This window comes from Mustela erminea, chromosome 19 (genome assembly GCF_009829155.1).
Source record: "Mustela erminea isolate mMusErm1 chromosome 19, mMusErm1.Pri, whole genome shotgun sequence".
NCBI lineage: Eukaryota > Metazoa > Chordata > Mammalia > Carnivora > Mustelidae > Mustela > Mustela erminea.
Window position 1 is genome coordinate 25,278,152 of NC_045632.1, and position 18,554 is coordinate 25,296,705.

Below are 18,554 nucleotides of genomic sequence, written 5' to 3' on the forward strand. Positions count from 1 at the left end.
GTCAAATAAATAAATAAAATCTTTAAAAAAAAAAAAAGGATAGGAAGAAGCTCTCCGATTACTTCAGCAACTGGCAAGGCAACTGCCACATAGTAGGCCCTCAATAAAAGTGTGAATGACTGGATGAAAGTCACTGGAATCAGTATGTTTTACTTAAAAGCAAGAGCAAAGCCAGCCAAGGATATGGCCCATTAAGAATCCTAGCAGACTCCTAAAGGCACACAAAAGAGATAAAGGGCAAAAGAAATTACTTTAAAGCAGGAAGATTTATATAATACTGTGTGTGTAGAATAAAAATGTGCCCAGCTTCACATGCCATTTGCTGCTAGGATCTGAGATTGTTACTAAGAAAAGGGTGGGAGGAGGCTGTTGGGGAGAATCAGATACCGGCCAAGACACAGCCCCAGAAAATTCGACATTTGGGGTTTGAAAAGAGGGCCTGGAACACAAGCCTCTTTTGTTTTTCTGGCTTCTCTTAATTACCATGTTTGAGACCTGAGATTTAAGAAAAAAGCACTAATCAAAAGGACAATTTACATTCCATTATAGAAACAGCTCAGTCACAGTCCCCAGTTTCCCCTCTGGTTGCAACCTGAGTCATTTGTGGAATGGCCGCGTTAAGCATGGAGGAGAGCTATAAATGGTTTATAAATCAGCGTGTTGCATCACAAACCAAAGCAGTTGCTGCTCCCAAGGCTGGCAGCAAAATCATGAATCAGAGTCTAAAGTTCTAGAACAATGTTTGTGAATCAAATCTCACAATGGGTTGTCCTTAATGGCATTCTATAGCTATGCCCTCATCCCAGATCTCTTCCGAGCCAACCACACCCCATCACGCACATGCATGGAACCTGGAAGCTCTTCTTTCCATACTAAGACGGATGAGCTAATGAAAGGGGTCACTTCCCATCACTTTATCTCATAACCTTTGGTCAAAGGAACCCTATCCTTTACTCAGTACTTGCTGTGTGGAACATTTCCTCTACTTTGTCCTCAGGATCATTAAATCTCTCTCAATAATGGCAAAAACTTTAGATCTTATCCCATGCCCATCTCTGTTCTAAGTGTTTTATGCACATATCATCAAATTTATGTCACAACAGTCTTGGGGGGAATCTTGCTATCATCCCCCACCTTTCAGATGGGGAAGCTTTGGCTCACAGAGGTTTGGTAACTTGCCTAAAGTTACCTGGCCCTTAAATGGTTGTGCCAATATTGAAACCAAGGTCATTAGGCTCCATAGTTGACACTTTCATCTACTATGTTATGCTGTCATGAAACAGAGGGTGCTATCTAAGCTAGACAGAGCTGACCCTTGTCACAGCCTCACTCTGTTAACCATGACTGGTCCCAGGTACCCCCCACCCCCACCCCCACTCACAAAGTTCTGAAGAACCTGCCAACCTTGACCAGGCATGAGCCAATCAGACATCAGTGTTCCCTGATCTTAGTTACTGGCTCAGAGCTGGGCCTGTGACTCAGTCAGAGCCAGTGAATCATGATGGGACTTTTCCTGGGGCTTCTGGGAGAAGGTAGTCCTCTGTTCTCTCCAGGTACTGGTGAGGGGAGGATGTGAGGAGAAGAGCTACTACAGCACTTTCACTGCTATGAATGGAGGCCCCCGAGAGGGAGTCAACAACCATAGAATACAGAACAAAGAGAAGAACCCTGCAGCACAAGACTACCAGGGCATTGCCAAGAGTACATAGTGTTGGGCTCATGCCATGCAATATAATGAGGGCCCCTGAAGTTAGGGAAGGCATATTGCCATGACCTAATTGGAGCCCTGAAGCCAGCAACTCTTGAAGTGCCAAATACCTCCACACCGTTTGGTTCCATGAACCAGTATATGCTTTTTTATTTTTAAAGAAATACTTTTTTTTTTTCTTAAAGATTGTATTTATTTATCTGACAGAGACCGCAAGAGAGGGAATACAAGCAAGGGAAGTGGGAGAGGGAGGAACAGGCTTCCTGCAGAGCAGGGAGCCTGATGCAGAGCTCGAACCCAGGACCCTGGGATCATGACCTGAGCCAAAAAACAGATGATTAATGACTGAGCCACCCAGGTGCCCCCCAGTGTATCCCTTTTTAACAGCCAATATGTGTAGGGTTTTTTGGCAACTTGAATCATAATGCACTATAATCAAAATTATTTCAACAAACCTTGTAAGAAACAAAACAAAAACAAAAGTACGATAGCAAAGCCAAGAAGCTCACTAGTTACTGTGGTGGAACAATAAGATTACTGATAAAGATGGAAACATGACTCAAGGCCCTCACCATGCTAAAGAAGAGAGAAAGAGCCAAATTTCTTAAATCCTCAACCATCCTCCGATTTACATTTTTGTACAAATGGACAACAGCACAGATAATCCTTCCCAACTGGCCTCTAATAGATTCACTTTCATAATTACATTTAACTTTAGTTAACGTTAAAATGACTATAAATGCTCCCAGCAAAGCAGAAAGTTGTGGACCGGACCTCTACTGAAGATAGGGCAAAGTCAGCCAGGCATCAAAAAATAACCAGGGGATCTGGGTTGGTGAGGTGGTCAAAAAGGACTTTAGCCTTATGTATGTGTTCATCTCTTATAAAGGAATGCATTTGTAAATCATTCATATAATTAAAAGTTAACTTCAAAATAGGGTTAAAGGACAAGTCATGTAACTGCATTATCATACTTTTTTGGGGTAGTGTTACAGTTTTATTAATACAAATAAACAAATCCAAATACAAATACAAATAAACAAATACAAATACAAATACAAACAAATACAAGATATGACGCACACATATGCTCTCTGTGCATTCACCTTCCTCACTGTGCATGCTGGCATTGGTCTTGGTGACTCTTACGGCCAGGTGGGCTGCTCTTTCCGTAGTGACTTTGCGGTTCTTGGAGGAGACATTGTGAGCAATCTCTACCCAGGGAGATTTGTTGCACTTCAATCTCCTTGATGGGTACTGGGAATTTCCAGAAGCCACTGGGTGGCATGTGCTTTGTTTTCTTGTTGCTCTCGTAATCAGTTTCAGGCATCAGGACCTGGCCCTTGAGTCTTCTGTGCCCCATATTGTCAATGCTCTGGGTTTCTGCCGGTTATGCTTAACTTTGACATATGGATCTGGCTGGTGCTGGATGAATTTCTTGGTCCTCTTTTGAATGATCTTGGGCTTCACCAGAGGTCTGAGGATGGCCATTGATGCCAAGTAGGAGACGGCTACCACCTCCGCAGGCAGTACCAAGAAAGAGCTCTCATATTTTTTTTTAAGTAGTGGAGCCCCTCAAATGGAATGTTTTATAAAACACTGTAGTGAACATCTGTTGTGTTTCCCTTCTTTGGTACAGAATTCAAAAACATGATAGCTTGCTTCCTGGGAACCACCTTCGCCTATTCACGCTCAACTTTGGTTCAGACGCATGGTCTTGATGAAAATATAATAAATTGATTCCAGAGCTCTCCTGGCTCTTTTTTCCCCCATGACAATTCTGGAAAGAGACATCAGTGGCATAGTTTTTTTAATTTCCCTGAATCTTCTTCCCATCTTAAAAAAAAAAAAGCAGACAGAATAACTAGATGGTAAAACCAAAAACAGCTAGAGACAACATCAACAACAAGGTCAGATGATAGGGTGTCCCCACAAAATTCAAAAATACAAGAGAGTGAGCACAACCAGCACCACCACTATGAGATCTGCATTATATTCACGTTTATACAGGAGAAACCAGAGGGAAGAAACAAGGCAACTGATGGACAAGCAAAATTGTACTCGTGGAAGGCAGAGTGGACTGATTGGAGCAAAGCAGTGATAGACAACCGGTTTGCCTGCTCCAATCCTAGATAAGTACAAGGGGTCTCTGATAAGATCTGAAGAGACTGGAGCGGTTAGAGCAATGTGGATTCATGAAGCTAAGTGACCAAGTTGCCTTCCGCAAAACTGATGACAAGTATAAACTAGTATTTTAAAACTACCTAAAAGATATCTCCAAAGGTACAAGATATCAAAGATTAACATGAATTAGAACTGGAAAAATATTGCAATTAAGTGACAAAACTTGGGGAAAATTAAGAATAAATAATTTATTTAAGAAATAAAGCTAAACTAGAAAAAAAAACAAGAATGAATACATATTACAGATAATTGCCTTTTGAGAAATAGAAGGTGAAAAAAGAAAGGCTTTTAAATTCAGAATAAAGAAAGAAAAATAATTTGAAAGAAATTGATACATATTGGGGGGCCTGGGGGCCTCAGTCAGTTAAGTGGCTGCCTTTGGCTTGGGTCATGACCCTAGGCTCCTGGGATCGAGCCCTACATTGGGCTCCCTGATCAGCGTAGAGCCTGCTTCTCCCTCTCCCTCTGCCTGCCTCTCTGCCTACTTGGGTCTCTGTCTGTCAAATAAACAAATAAAATCTTTAAAAAAATTTTTTTCTATCAAAAAAAGCAAATTTCAATCACATTTTGTTATTTTAATTCTTTTGTTTGTTTGTTTGTTTGTTTGTTTAGAAGGTGGGGTGGGGAGGGGCAGAGGGAGAACAGGGGAGAGAATCTTAAGCAGGCTCCATGCTCAGATCAGAGCCCAACACAGGGCTTGATCTTACGATCCTGAGATGGTGACCTGAGTGAAATCAAGAGTCAGGTGCTTAACTGACTGAACCACCCAGGTGCCCCATTAATTTCTCTTTTCTTTTTTTTTTTTTTTTAAGATTTTATTTATTTATTTGACAGAGAGAGATCACAAGTAGGCAGAGAGGCAGGCAGAGAGAGAGAGAGGAGGAAACAGGCTCCCTGCTGAGCAGAGAGCCCGATGCGGGACTCGATCCCAGGACCCTGAGATCATGACCTGAGCCGAAGACAGCGGCTTAACCCACTGAGCCACCCAGGTGCCCCCAGATGTTAAGTCTTATGGTGAAATACGTTTTGACAAATGCCACTATTCTATCAAAATACAGAATAATTTCCCCAGAAAATCAATCTCCTCTCTGGTCCCTCACTGAGGGAATCACTGTTCTGATGATCTCTTCATCACAGATTTATTTTACTTAACATAATGGAGTTATGTAACATATAATCTTTAGACACACTTTTAAAAATCTTAATATCCCTGAAATTGGAAAGCATGTTAGACGTTGGTGGTGTTCGGGATGACTGGGTGGCTCAGTCAGTTAAGCAACTGACTTTAGCTCAGGTCATGATCCTGGGGTCCTGGGTTCAAGCTCCGCATTGGGCTTCCTGCTCAGTGGTGAGCCTGCTTCTCCCTCTCCCTCTGATGCTCCCCCTGCTTGTGCGCTCTCTCTCTCAAGTAAAATAAATAAAATCTTGAAAAAAAAAAAAGAAAGAAATTGGTGTTTAAACAATTAATGACAGTGTTTCTCTTTTTTATTGTTAAATAAAATGATGGAGTGTCTTATAATCAATGGCATCTTTGATTTGATGAAGTACTTATATAAATGAAGTAAATATGGCAAAAATTTAATAGTTATTGAGTTTAGTTGGTAGGTATATGGGTGTCTTACTTTTCTATGAGTTTGAACATTTTTATATAAAAATATAAAAAATTTGGAGTGCCTGGGTAGCTCAGTGGGTTAAAGCCTCTGCCTTCTGCTCAGGCCATGATCCCAGGGTCCTGGGATTGAGCCCTGCATCAGGCTTTCAGCTCAGCAGGGAGCCTGCTTCCCCTTCTCTCTCTGTCTGCCTCTCTGCCTGCTTGTAATCTCTGTATGTCAAATAAATAAGTAAAAATTTTTGCAATATATATATAAAAAATTTTACTAAATACATAAATAAATAAAAGGATGCCACAATTGTTGCACCCTGCTTTGGTCTTTTCTTCTCCTTAATTCAAGTGACTATTAAATAATGGAATTGGTAGGAGCCTTTCTTGACCTCTGTGAAACCCTGACCATAGGGACCAGGGTCCTCTAGACTAGTACAAGATCATCAGCTCTTTGTAGGAGTTGTCTTGTTCTCAGATATATTATTTTTCTATACTCTATTTCCCCAAACTTTTCAAAAACTAAGAGCTCCTTCCCCGTGTCCTGACGCAGTGAGAATGAGGAACTCTGCACTTGTGATCAAAGTGTCTAATCAAGTATCAAATCCAGCAAGCTGAGTGCCTGAGTGTAAGGCAAGAAAGAAAAGCTGGGGCCCAGAACCAGCACCTTGCAGCTGAAGTCCAAGATGCTAGTTCTCTAAGTATACACTTACTTCCACTTCTTCCATGTGAATAATTATAAATTTATGTTAATGGGTACAGAATATATAAGGATGTAACTTTGACATTAAAAAACAAAGTGTGGGGAAATGGAGCTATAAAGAAGTAGAGTTTTTGTACGTGATTGAAGTTTAATTGGTATTGATTTAAAGTAGACTGTTAGGCAGTGCCTGGGTGGCTCAGTCATTAATGTCTGAGTCTTGATCTCGAGGTTGTGAGTTCAAGCCCCACAGTGGGTGTAGAGATTATTTAAAATAGACTGTTTTAACATGGTTAAATGTTATATGTAATATCAGGTTGTTATATGTAATCCCCATGAGACCACAAAGAAACTATCTCTAGAACATGCATAAAAGTAAATAAGGAGGCAATCAAACCATGTCACTAGAAAAACTGATGTTAACACAAGGGAAGGCAGTAATAGTTAAAGTGAGGGACAAATACAATCTAAAAGACAAACAGAAAAGAAATAACAAAATGCCAATAGTAAGTTCTTTCTTATCAGTAACTATTGTTGTAAATGGGCTAAATTCTTAATCAAAAGTCATAGATTGATGTGAAACTAATATTACACTGTATGTTAGTTATACTTGAATTAAAAAAACATAGATTGGCAGAATGACTTTAAAAAAAAAAACAGGATTCAACTCTATCCTGTTTTGATGTAATTAACATATTTGGTGCAACATCCATTCATGACAAAAGCCCTTTACAAAATAGGTCTAGAGGGAACATACCTCAACACAATAAAGACCTTATCTGAAAAAACCCACAGCCAGCATTCTACTCAATGGTGAAAAACTTGAGAGCTTTTCCCCTCAGGTCAGAAACAAGACAAAGGGGCACCTGGGTGGCTCAGTGGGTTAAGCCGCTGCCTTCACCTTCGGCTCAGGTCATGATTTCAGGGTCCGGGGATGGAGTCCCACATCCGGCTCTCTGCTCAGCAGGGAGCCTGCTTCCCTCTCTCTCTCTCTGCCTGCCTCTCTGTCTACTTGTGATCTCTGTCTGTCAAATAAACAAATAAAATCTTTAAAAAAAAAAAAAAAAGAAACAAGACAAAGATGTCCACTCTCACCACTTTTATTCAAATATAATTCTAGAACTCCTAGCCACAGCAATTAGGAAACACAAAGAAAAAAAAGACATCCAAACTGGTGAGGAATAAGTAGAACCCTCACTATTTACAGATGACATGCTACTCTATATAGAAAATCCAAAAGACTCCACCAAAAAACTACTAGCACTAATAAATGAATTCGATAGAGCTGAAGGCTACAAAAATTAATGTATAGAAATCTGTTGCATTCATATATACTTCTAATGAAGCAGCAGAAAGTGAAATTAAGAAAGCAATCCCACTTACAATTGCACCAAAACCAATAAAGTACTTAGGAATAAATTTAACCAAAGAGTGAAAGACCTGTACTCTGAAAATTATGAAACACTGATGAAAGAAATTCAAGGTGATGTCAAGAAATGGAAAGATATTCCATGCTTATGGGTTGAAAGAACAAATATTGTTAATATGTCTATACTACCCAAACCAACCCACACATTTGATGCAATCCCTATCAAAATACCAATAACATTTTTCACGGAACTAGAATAAACACTCCTAAAATATGTATAGAGCCACAAAAGAGGTCAAATAGCCAAAGCAGTCTTGAAAAAGAAAAACAAAACAGGAGGTATTATAATTCCAGATTTCAAGTTATGTTACAAACTGGTAGAAATTAAAACAGTATGGTACTGGCATAAAAATAGACACATAGGTCAATGGAACAGAACAGAAAACCCAGGTATTGAGAAAACTGGACAGCCATATGCAAAAGAATGAAATGGGACCACTTTTTCTCACCATACACAAAAATAAACTCAAAATACATTAAAGGCCTAAATTTGAGACCTAAAACCATAAAAATCCTAGGAGAAAGTACAGGCAGTGATTTTTCTGACATCGACCATAGCAACATTTTTCTAGATATGTCTCCTGAGGCAAGGGAAATAAAAGCAAAAATAAACCAGTGGGACTACATCAAAATAAAAAGTTTCTGCACAGCAAAGGAAGCAATCAACAAAATCAAAAGGCAACATACAAAATGGGAGAACATATTTGCAAGTAATATACCTGATAAAGGGTTACATCCAGATTTTATAAAGAACTGATACAACTCAATATTCCCTCCAAAAAAATCCAATTTAAAAATGGGCAGAAGACATAAACAGACATTTCTCCAAATAAGACAGATATATAGGGAATAGACACATGAAAAGATGCTCAGGATGCCTGGGTGGCTCAGTCAGTTAAGCATCTGCCTTCAGCTGGGGTCATGATCCCGGCGTACTGGGATCGAGTCCCACATCGGGCTCCTTGCTTGGCGGGGAGCCTGCTGCTCCCTCTGCCTCTGCCTGCTGCTCTGCCTGCCTGTGCTCGTTCACTCACTCTCTCTCTCTCTCTGGCAAATAAATAAATAAAATCTTTAAAAAAAAAAAACAAAAACTACCTTATACTCCCAACAAAAGAACTTCCAGATATTTACCCCCCAAATACAAAAATACTAATTCAAAGGGATGCATTCACCCTTATGTTTATTGCAACATTATTTATAATAGCCAAACTATGGAAGCAGCCCAAGTGTCCACTGATAGATGAATGGATAAAAAAGATTCGGTGTATCTATCTAATGGAATATTATTCAGCCATAAAAATGGAGTCTTGTCATTTGCAATGACATGGATGGAGCTAGAAAGTATAATGCTAAATGCCAGTCAGAGAAAGACAAATACCACATGATTTCACTTATGTGTGGAATTTAGAAACAAAACAAATGAGCAAAGGGAAAAAAAACGAGACAAACCAAGAAACAACTATAGAGAACAAACTGATGGTTACCACAGGGGAGGGGGTGTGGGTGAAATAGGTTATGAGGTTTAAAGGCACACTTAGCATGATGAAACAAAGTAAAATGAAAGAATAAAATGAAATGTATTTGGTCTTTGCTCTCAAAGTTCCCTGCACAGAGCTTCAAAACCTTGGGAATATCCTGAATGTTAGGAGTGTCTTTAGTTATTCATAGTGAAACCCTTTTAACCTTATCTGAGTTCATGCTAACAAGGTGGCTCAAAGTGAGCCCTTGCTGGTTTCAAGGGAGTTGCCTAGAGGGTTGGAACTTTCAGCCCCACCTGGCAAACTCCAGGGAACTGAAGGAGTATAGAGATTGAGTTCAATGGTCAATGATATTAAGCGGCAAGCCCATGCAAAGAAGCCTTGATAAAAACAAGTAGGCTTGGAGATCTTATGGGTGGGGGACAATACCGATTTGCTGGGAGGGTGGCTCGCCCAGAGAAGGCATGGAAACTTTGTGCCATTGCCTCCCATCCCCCACAGTGTGCCTTAGGCATCTCTTACATTTATCCATTTAGCTGCTCCTGAGTTGTATTCTTCTCTCTCTCTCTCTCTCTCTCTCTCTCTTTGGGATCTTATTTGATGGATAGGGAACACGAGCAGACTTTCTGCTGAGCAGGGAGCCTGATATAGGACCCTGGGATCAAGACCTGAGCCAAAGGCAGAAGCTTAAAGGACTGAGTCCCCCAGGCGCCCCTGAGTTGTAGTCTTTATAATGAAATTTTAATCGTAAGAATAGTGCTTTCCTGAGTTCTGTGAGTCATTCTAGAGAATTACCGAGCCTGAGCGAAGTGTCGTGGGACCCTTGAGTTTGTAGTTGTCTCCGCAGGAGTGCAGGTAGCTTGGGGACTCTGTCTGTGACTAGTGTCAAAGTGGGGGCACTTTCGGGGCGCCTGGGTGGCTCAGTGGTTTGGAATGCTGCCTTCGGCTCGGGTCATGATCTCAGGGTCCTGGGATCGAGCCCCGCGTCGGGCTCTCTGCTCCGCAGGAAGCCTGCTTCTCTCTCTCTCTCTCTCTGCCTGCCTCTCTGCCTACTTGTGATCTCTGTCTGTCAAATAAATAAATAAAATATTAAAAAAAAAAAAGTGGGGGCACTTTTGTGGAACTGCACTTTTAACCTTTTAGGTCCTAAGTTCAAATTCAGCTCTGCCACTTATTAGCTGTGTGATCTTCACAAGTAGCCCAATCTCTCTGAACATCAGTATTCCTATCCATGTGATGAGCACAGTGACAAGTATGTCATCCCTACGAGATGATACAGTAAAGTGCTTAGCCCACATTAAAAATGCTTAGTAAATATTGGCTATAATTTTAAAAATATTTTTATTAATAAAGAAGGCTTTGTACCAGGACACTCTGGTGCTAATCCAAAATCACAGATAATGTTGTAGGTAAGTATCTCTGCCTGTCACCCCAGGCATAAAATAAGAAACTCATTTCCTTTCTTAAAACACAGAGGGGTCTGAAGAGTGAACAAGAACTAGAATTTTAAAAGCTAAAAGAATAAATGAGAACTACAAAGAATAAGTGATGTAGTTTTGGAATACAGGTGAGGTTCAGTGGGGTTCAGTCCAGAACTGACCACCGAGAAAGAATTCTTGAGATGTCTTTGGTGCAAAATGGTGCTTTATTAAAGCACAGGGATAGGACCCATGGGTAGAAAGAGCTGATGCTCTGGGGTTTTGAGGGGTGGCTGATTATATACTGTGGGGTAAGGGGAGGTAAGGAAAAACAGGTTTTTTGTTTTTGTTTTAAAGATTTTATTTATTTGTTTGACACAAAGATCACAAGTAGGCAGAGAAGCAGGCAGAGAGAGGGGGAAGTAGGCTCCCTGCTGAGCCGAGAGCCCAATGCAGGGCTCTATCCCAGAACCCTGAGATCACAACCTGAGCCAAAGTCAGAGGCTTAACCCACTGAGCCACCCAGGTGCCCCAAAACAGAGGTTTTGAAAGAACTTTCATGTTTTAAAAAAGACATACAGGAGGGGTGCCTGGATGGCTCAGTGGGTTGAGCCGCTGCCTTTGGCTCAGGTCATGATCCCAGGGTCTTGGGATCGAGCCCCGAATCGGGCTCTCTGCTCAGCGGGGAGCCTGCTTCCTCCTCTCTCTGCCTGCCTCTCTGCCTGCTTGTGATCTCTCTCTGTCAAATAAATAAATAAAATCTTTAAAAAAAAAAAAAAAAGGGGCGCCTGGGTGGCTCAGTGGGTTAAGCCGCTGCCTTCGGCTCAGGTCATGTTCTCAGGGTCCTGGGATCGAGTCCCGCATCGGGCTCTCTGCTTGGCGGGGAGCCTGCTTCCCTCTCTCTCTCTCTGCCTGCCTCTCCATCTACTTGTGATTTCTCTCTGTCAAATAAATAAATAAAGTCTTTAAAAAATTTAAAAAAAAAAAAAAAAAAAAAAGACATACAGGATCCCGGAAACTTTAATTATCAAGTTAAGGTGGTGTTTCCTTTTAGTAAGGCATTAACAACAGTAAGATAGTTGGGAGCTTCCTGGAGGAATATTACATTCCTGCTATCACACATCCTTGTCAATGAGCTTTATTTTTAAAAATTTTTTAAAGATCTTATTTATTTATTTGACGGGCAGAGATCACAAGTAGGCAGAGAGGCAGGCAGCGAGGGTGGGGGGGAAGCAGGCTCCCTGCTGAGCAGAGAGCCTGATGCGAGGCTTGATTCCGGGACCCTGGGATCATGACCTGAGCCGAAGGCAGAGGCTTTAACCCACTGAGCCACCCAGGCGCCCCACAATGAGCTTTAAATGTAGAGGAAATTCAACTTTATTTACATTTCCTTCTGCCTCAGCCACCCTCAATTCTGTAAAGTTTTTTCCGGCGAGATAAACACAACACCAGGCAAAGTGGGTGCAAGGCAAGATTTATTAAAAACACTCTCCGGCGGAAGTTTCAGGGCTCAGGAGAAGGGGAGCCAGGAAAGTTGCGCCGGGAGGAGGTGGGCACCCTCGGGTGAGGTTCTGCGACTCTGGAAAGCAGAGTGGCGGAAGTCGCGCCCAAGGCAGGGAGGAGGGGGCTTTTAAGGGGTCTCGAGGAAGCTCAGGGGTCTTTTGGAAGTTTCCCTTATTTGGATATCCCGCCTGCTCATCAGGATCCCATTGGTCCACGGGAGCCCGGGGCGGGGGTCTCAGATTCCTGCTTGGGCCTTTGTTCTCCTGTCCGAGCTCAGGTCTTGTGGCGGGAACTTTCGCCATCTTTAGTAGCCCTTCTTGCCAGCCCAACAAATTCTATGAAAGGGAGGATGATGTTAGGGCTTCAGGAACCAAGTTATGGGTCTCTAGAAGTTAGGCTATTGGTAAGAAAGCTTTTTCCATGTAAATCACTGGGACTTTGTTTTGTTTTGTTTGACAGAGATCACAAGTAGACAGACAGGCCGGGCGGGTGTGAAGGGAGCAGGTTCCCTGCTGAGCAGAGAGCCAGATGTGGGGCTCCATCCCAGGACCCTGGGATCATGATCCGAGCTGAAGGCAGAGGCTTTAACCCACTGAGCTACCCAGATGCCCTCACTAGGACGTTTGTAAACTGAGTCAGACTCAGGTCTTGCAGGATTGTGATCTCTACAAGTTAATTATTTGTTTTTCCTTTAGGGCAGTCAGGAATGCCTGAGGAATGTCACATATATTCCATGGGGTGGGGGGGTGGGGGGGTGTCAGCTTCTGCTTTGTCCTCAGAATACCTTCTGTTCCCTCATCATAAGGCCTTGCATAAATTATTTTTTCTCTTAATTTCCTAGGTCCTGAGACTATTTTGCAAGCCTCTCTAGGTGAAAGATCCTGTGGCTTCATGACAAATATCTGGGAAAAGCTGGAGAGAGAACCAGCTGGAAACGTTGATTTGAGCCATTGCTTCATATTTTGTCTGTGCTTTAAGGCCCTGAATGGCTAAAAAGTCACTGAATTTGCTGCTAAGAATTCTTTATGTTGGTCTCTTGGGCTGTTTCTGAAATCTTTCCCCATGACTGAAGAAGGCAAGTCCAAGAGATCACATCCCGGCAGGATCAGGAAGCAAGCAATCAAGGAATGTGGAGCAACAAACACTGCGAAGGAAGGAGGCTGGGTTTGCTCCTGAAGCTTACACAATGGTTCCTTCTCCTTCTGTCCCCTACCCTTTCCTCTCCTCAAGCTCCCATACCTCCTGGGTTTCTCTGAGTCGGTTGCTAAGACCGCAACATGCTGCCTCTGCTTTGAAATGGTATCAATGCAATGCTGAGCTCTATAAGGACTGCTTTTGTGAAGTGTCTTTATTCTCTCCTGAGCTCTGTAAATGCTTACTTGGAACACGCCAGTTGCCTTATCTAGCTTGGCTTTGTATCTTTACGAGTTTATCTTTAACCTGCTTTGCAGGTCATTTTGAAAGCTTTTCTGAGTTCTATTCATTCATCTCAACTAATATTTGCATGTTATGGAGGCAATAATTTGCCTCAAACTGACTCAGGGCAGATGGGATCTCAACCAAATCCCCTCTAATTTTATCCTAAAATCTCAAGCCTTTTTTTTTTTTTTTTTTTAATGAGGACTTCATTTAGAAAGGGGATCATGGAGGGCAAGGAAGGGTGCTGTCTGGTATGTGGCAGAGAGATGGAGAAGCCTGAGCAAATGCCTCCCAGAAATGCTCACTACCCATCTCTGAAACAAGGCCATAAGCAGGCTAGGATTTCCATTGTTTCCCTTTTTAAATTTTGTTGCAACATAAAGGAAATCCTTGTGATTGTTTTTTATTGTGGTAAAATATACATTATATACAATTGCTATTTTGAGCATTTTTAAGTGCATAGTTCGGAGGCATTGAGTATATTTACATTTTTCTGTAGCCATCACCACTGTCCATTTCCAGAACATTTTCACCATCTCAAACTGAAACTCTATACCCATTAAACAACAACTTCCCATTCCACCTTTCCCCTAGTCTTTAGTAATTTAATTTCTGTTTCTGTAAATTTGCCTATTCTGGGTACCCTTTATAGAAGCGGAATTACAACATTGTCCTGCATAATGTGCCTTTGTCCTTTCTACTTAGCATAATGTCTTTAGGTTTCATTTACGTTGCAGCATGTGTCAGAATTTCCTTCCTTTTATTTTTATTTTTAAAAGATTTTTTTAAAAGATTTTATTTATTTATTTGACAGAGAGAGGGAACACAAGCAGAGGGAGTGGAAGAGAGGGAGAAGCAGACTCCTCTACTGAGTAGGTAGCGGATGCGGGGCTCCATCCCAGGACCCTGGGATTGTGACCTGAGCCGAAGGCAGATGCTTAATGACTGAACCACCCAGGCGCCCCTATTTTTAAAAGATTTTATTTATTTATTTGACAGACAGAGACCACAAGCAGGCAGAGAGGCAGGGGTGGGTAGAGAAAGCAAGCTCCCTGCCAAGCAGAGAGCCTGATGTGGAGCTCAATCCCAGGACCCTGAGATCACGACTTGAGCTGAAGGCAGAGGCTTAACCCACTGAGCCACCCAGGCACCCCAGAATTACATTCCTTTTAAAGATTGAATAACATTCCATTACATTTTGTTTACCCGTTCATCTGTCAAGGGACAGTTGGGTTGTTTCCCGCTTTTGGCAATTGTGAATAATGCTTCTATGAACACAGGCATAGACTATCTGTTCAAGTCCCTGCCTTCAAGTCCTTCGTGTTTACAGTTTACCCAGAATGTGGTAATTCTATGTTTGTTTTTCTTTTAAACTTATTTTTCTTTTTTATCATTATTTTTTTTAAAACATTGATAATACATTAAGCATAAGGCAAGATGAGCCAACAATAAGCCCATTAACAATAGAGTGCTTATTTTCCCAGACTTTTTTTTTTTAAAGATTTTATTTATTTATTTGACAGAGAGAAATCACAAGTAGACGGAGAGGCAGGCAGAGAGAGAGAGGGAAGCAGGCTCCCTGCTGAGCAGAGAGCCCGATGCAGGACTCGATCCCAGGACCCCGAGATCATGACCCGAGCCGAAGGCAGCAGCTTAACCCACTGAGCCACCCAGGCGCCCCTTTCCCAGACTTTCTAATCTACCCCAATATTCAAAAGGAAAAGAAACTTTAAAAATATCATTTTAGGGGCACCTGGCTGGCTCAGTCCGTAGAGCATGCAATTCTTGATCTTGGGGTTGTGAATTCAAGTCCCATGTTGGGGATAGAGAAGAAAGAAAGATAGAAAGACAGAAAGAAGAGAGGAAGGAAAGAAGGAAGGGAGGAAGGAAGGAAGGAGATAGAGGGGTAGAAGTGAGGGGGAGAAGAGGAGAGGGAAGAAGGAAGAAAGGGGGATCCTTCCAGCCTCGGGTCATCTTAGACTGCTCTCCGTTGGGGCCATCCAACACCTATGGCAAGAAGGTGGTGGGCCCAAAGAAGATGAAAGAGTTGCTAGAGGCTCCAACTCATTAAGAAAAGTGAAAAGTACATGCTGGGGTACAAGCAGACTGTGATGATCAGACATGGTAAAGCGAAACTGGTCATCCTCGCCAACAACTCTCTGGTCTTGAGGAACTGAAATAGCGTACTGTACCATGTTGGCCAAAACTGGTGTCCGTCACTACAGTGGCAATAATAGTGAATTGGGGGACGCCTGGGTGGCTCAGTTGGTTAAGCAGCTGCCTTCGGCTCAGGTCATGATCCCAGCGTCCTGGGATCGAGTCCCACATCGGGCTCCTTGCTCCGCAGGGAGCCTGCTTCTCCCTCTGACTCTGCCTTCCACTCTGACTGCCTGTGCTCGCTCTCACTCGCTCTCTCTCTGACAAATAAATAAAAAAAATAATAATAGTGAATTGGGCACAGCATGTGGGAAATACCACAGAGTATGCGCTCTGCCTATCATGGATCCAGGTAATTCTTCTTTGTTTTTTTTTTTTTAAAGATTTATTTATTTATTTATTTATCTGACATACAGAGCACAAATAGGTAGGGAAGCAGGCGGGGGCGGGGGGGGGGGGGAGGGAAGCAGGCTCCCTGCTGAGCAGAGAGCCCCATGCGGGGCTTGATCCCAGGACCCTGAGACCATGACCTGAGCCGGAGGCAAAGGTTTAACCCACTGAGCCACCCGGGCGCCCTCAGGTGATTCTAATATCGTTAGAATCTTGTCGGAACAGATAAAAAGTAAATCATGCAAAATTTTTCTTTAATAAAACAGGCCAGAGCTTGTTTTAAAACTGTTAAATATATAAATGCATATTTGTAACTAAAATATGTAAGTATATATATTTATATTTTTTTAATTTTATTTATTTATTTGTCAGAGACAGAAGGAGAGAGAGCGAGTACAGGCAGACAGAGAGGCAGGCAGAAGCAGAGGGAGAAGCAGGCTCCCCGCCGAGCAAGGAACCCGATGTGGGACTCGATCCCAGGACCCTGGGATCATGACCTGAGCCGAAGGCAGCCGCTTAACCAACTGAGCCACCCAGGCGTCCCAAGTATATATATTTAAATATATAATTGTAATTCTCTCAGCAACCCTCTGAGGAAACACTGTCATCACTTCACTGACAGGTGAGGAAACTGAGGCTCAGTGAGCAGAGGTTTGCATCTGTGACTGCGGGAATCAGTTGGGCTGGAAGGGGAGGCTGGAATGTGTTCAAGCTAGAGCCAGTAACCCAGAAATCAGGTAGAAATGCAGGTGGTTCTGCAGATGAGGAGGCTAAGGCCAGGGAAGAAGACAGCGCTGGCTCAAGGTCACACAATAGATTAGTGACAGCTTTGGAACCAGAATTCAGAACTCTGATCTATGCTTTTTCCCCCTGCATTGTACCTGTGGTTCTCAAACTTTGGTGCATCAAAATCCTGATTATAGGAAGGGTGCCTGGCTGGCTTAGTCAGTTAAGTGCTGGACTCTTGATTTTGGCTCAGGTCACCATCTCAGGGTCATGAGATAGAACCCCATGACTGGCTCTGGGCTGTGTGGAGCCTGACTAAGATTCTCTCTCTCCCTCTACCTCTCCCCCTGCTCATGCTCTCTTTCTCTCCAGAAAAAAAAAATAATAATAATAATTTTTTAAATTAAAAATCCCAACATAGGAAAATTCCTGGGCACACCCACCCCTAGAGTTTCAAAACCAAAAAGTCTGGAATCTGCATTTTAGGCAAACACTCAGGGGCTTCTGGGACAATAGAATCATTGTCGTGGGCCAAGACATTTGTTTATTGATAAATTCCACTAACTTCCACAGAGCTCCCCAAGTGTTCTTGGGACCAAGAGATTAAGAACTACCTTTGAGTCCCCCAAGCACCCAACCTGAGCATGATTTGACATTCTGGAAGGTCATCCGTCCCTCCTTGTAGCCCGATAATGCCCATCTGTTCTTCTGGGAAGACCCTCTCACTTTTTGTTCCACTGAGTGGAATAGCCCTCGCTGACTCGGAGGACTGGCTGCTCTGCACTCCTGGGGGCTGCCCTTATCACACTTAGGATGCACCACCCTTCTCCCAGACTGCGGCCACCTTGAGAGCACAGACCCTACAGAGTCTATTTCATTCACTCATTCATTCATTCATTCAGCAAAAATTTACTGGGAACTTTTGTGTGACAGGTAATATACTAGATTCTGGGGATGCCAGAGAGCCTGTCTGTTTCTCACCATTCCCTAGTCCAGGCCAACAGTGGACATTGTTGGTGCCATAGCCCATCCTTCTGCACCCTCGACTGCCCCTCTCCAATCCATCCTCATGCAGCAGAATTAAAACAGGAATATGATCATGTGACTCCCTTACTTTAAGCCTTCCAAAGGCTTCTAATGATTCTTGGGATGAAAACTGAAATGCTTACATTTAGGACCTTAGGCTGCCTGTCCCAAACCGCTCACCTCTGACCCTTTTCTTCCAGCCCTGTTCCCCTCCCTCCTAGTTTGCCCTGCAGTCACCGTAGCCTTCTCGGAGCTTCTCAGCAGTCCCTGGCCTGGGACATTGGTGCCTCATCACTGACACTGAGATGGAGTGTGAGGTGCAAGATGGATATTAGGAATCTGCTTCTGTAAGAGGAAGTGGGAGGCAGCAGGCTTGGGCAGAGAAAGAAAAACCATGAAGCAGGCCTGCCAAAGCCTTAGCCAACCTCCTGGGAAGCCTTGCAGCAAATACCACCCCAGCACTTGCTAAGTCTCACTCAGTCACTGAACCTAGGCTTCTCCTGTCAGGGTGCGACAGCAACCTCAGGCCAGTTCTGTGCAAGTGAGGCAGACCCTAATGGCACTGGCAGGTGGAGGCAGGCTACGGATCACACCCCTTAGTTGAAGGTAAATTCTCTCCGATTTATTTCCAGGCAAGTTTTCCCTTGATGGGTGAGGGCACATCTCCGTGTCCACCACACCCATCAGTACTGCTACCCCTTATCATCCTGCCAGGCTTCTCTGGGCAGGTTGTAGGCTACTTTGGGAAACCTTCACTCAGACTTGCGAACTATAAGTATTCATAAAACTGTCCTTTCTCTCCCGACCCGTTATCAT

General features: G+C 42.9%; 1 pseudogene; it reads left to right on the top strand.

Annotated features, from left to right (window-relative positions):
• The window catches only part of LOC116578853, a 41,953-nt pseudogene extending 25,709 nt beyond the window's left edge, over positions 1–16,244 (top strand).
• Positions 16,245–18,554: the final 2,310 nt, after the last annotated feature.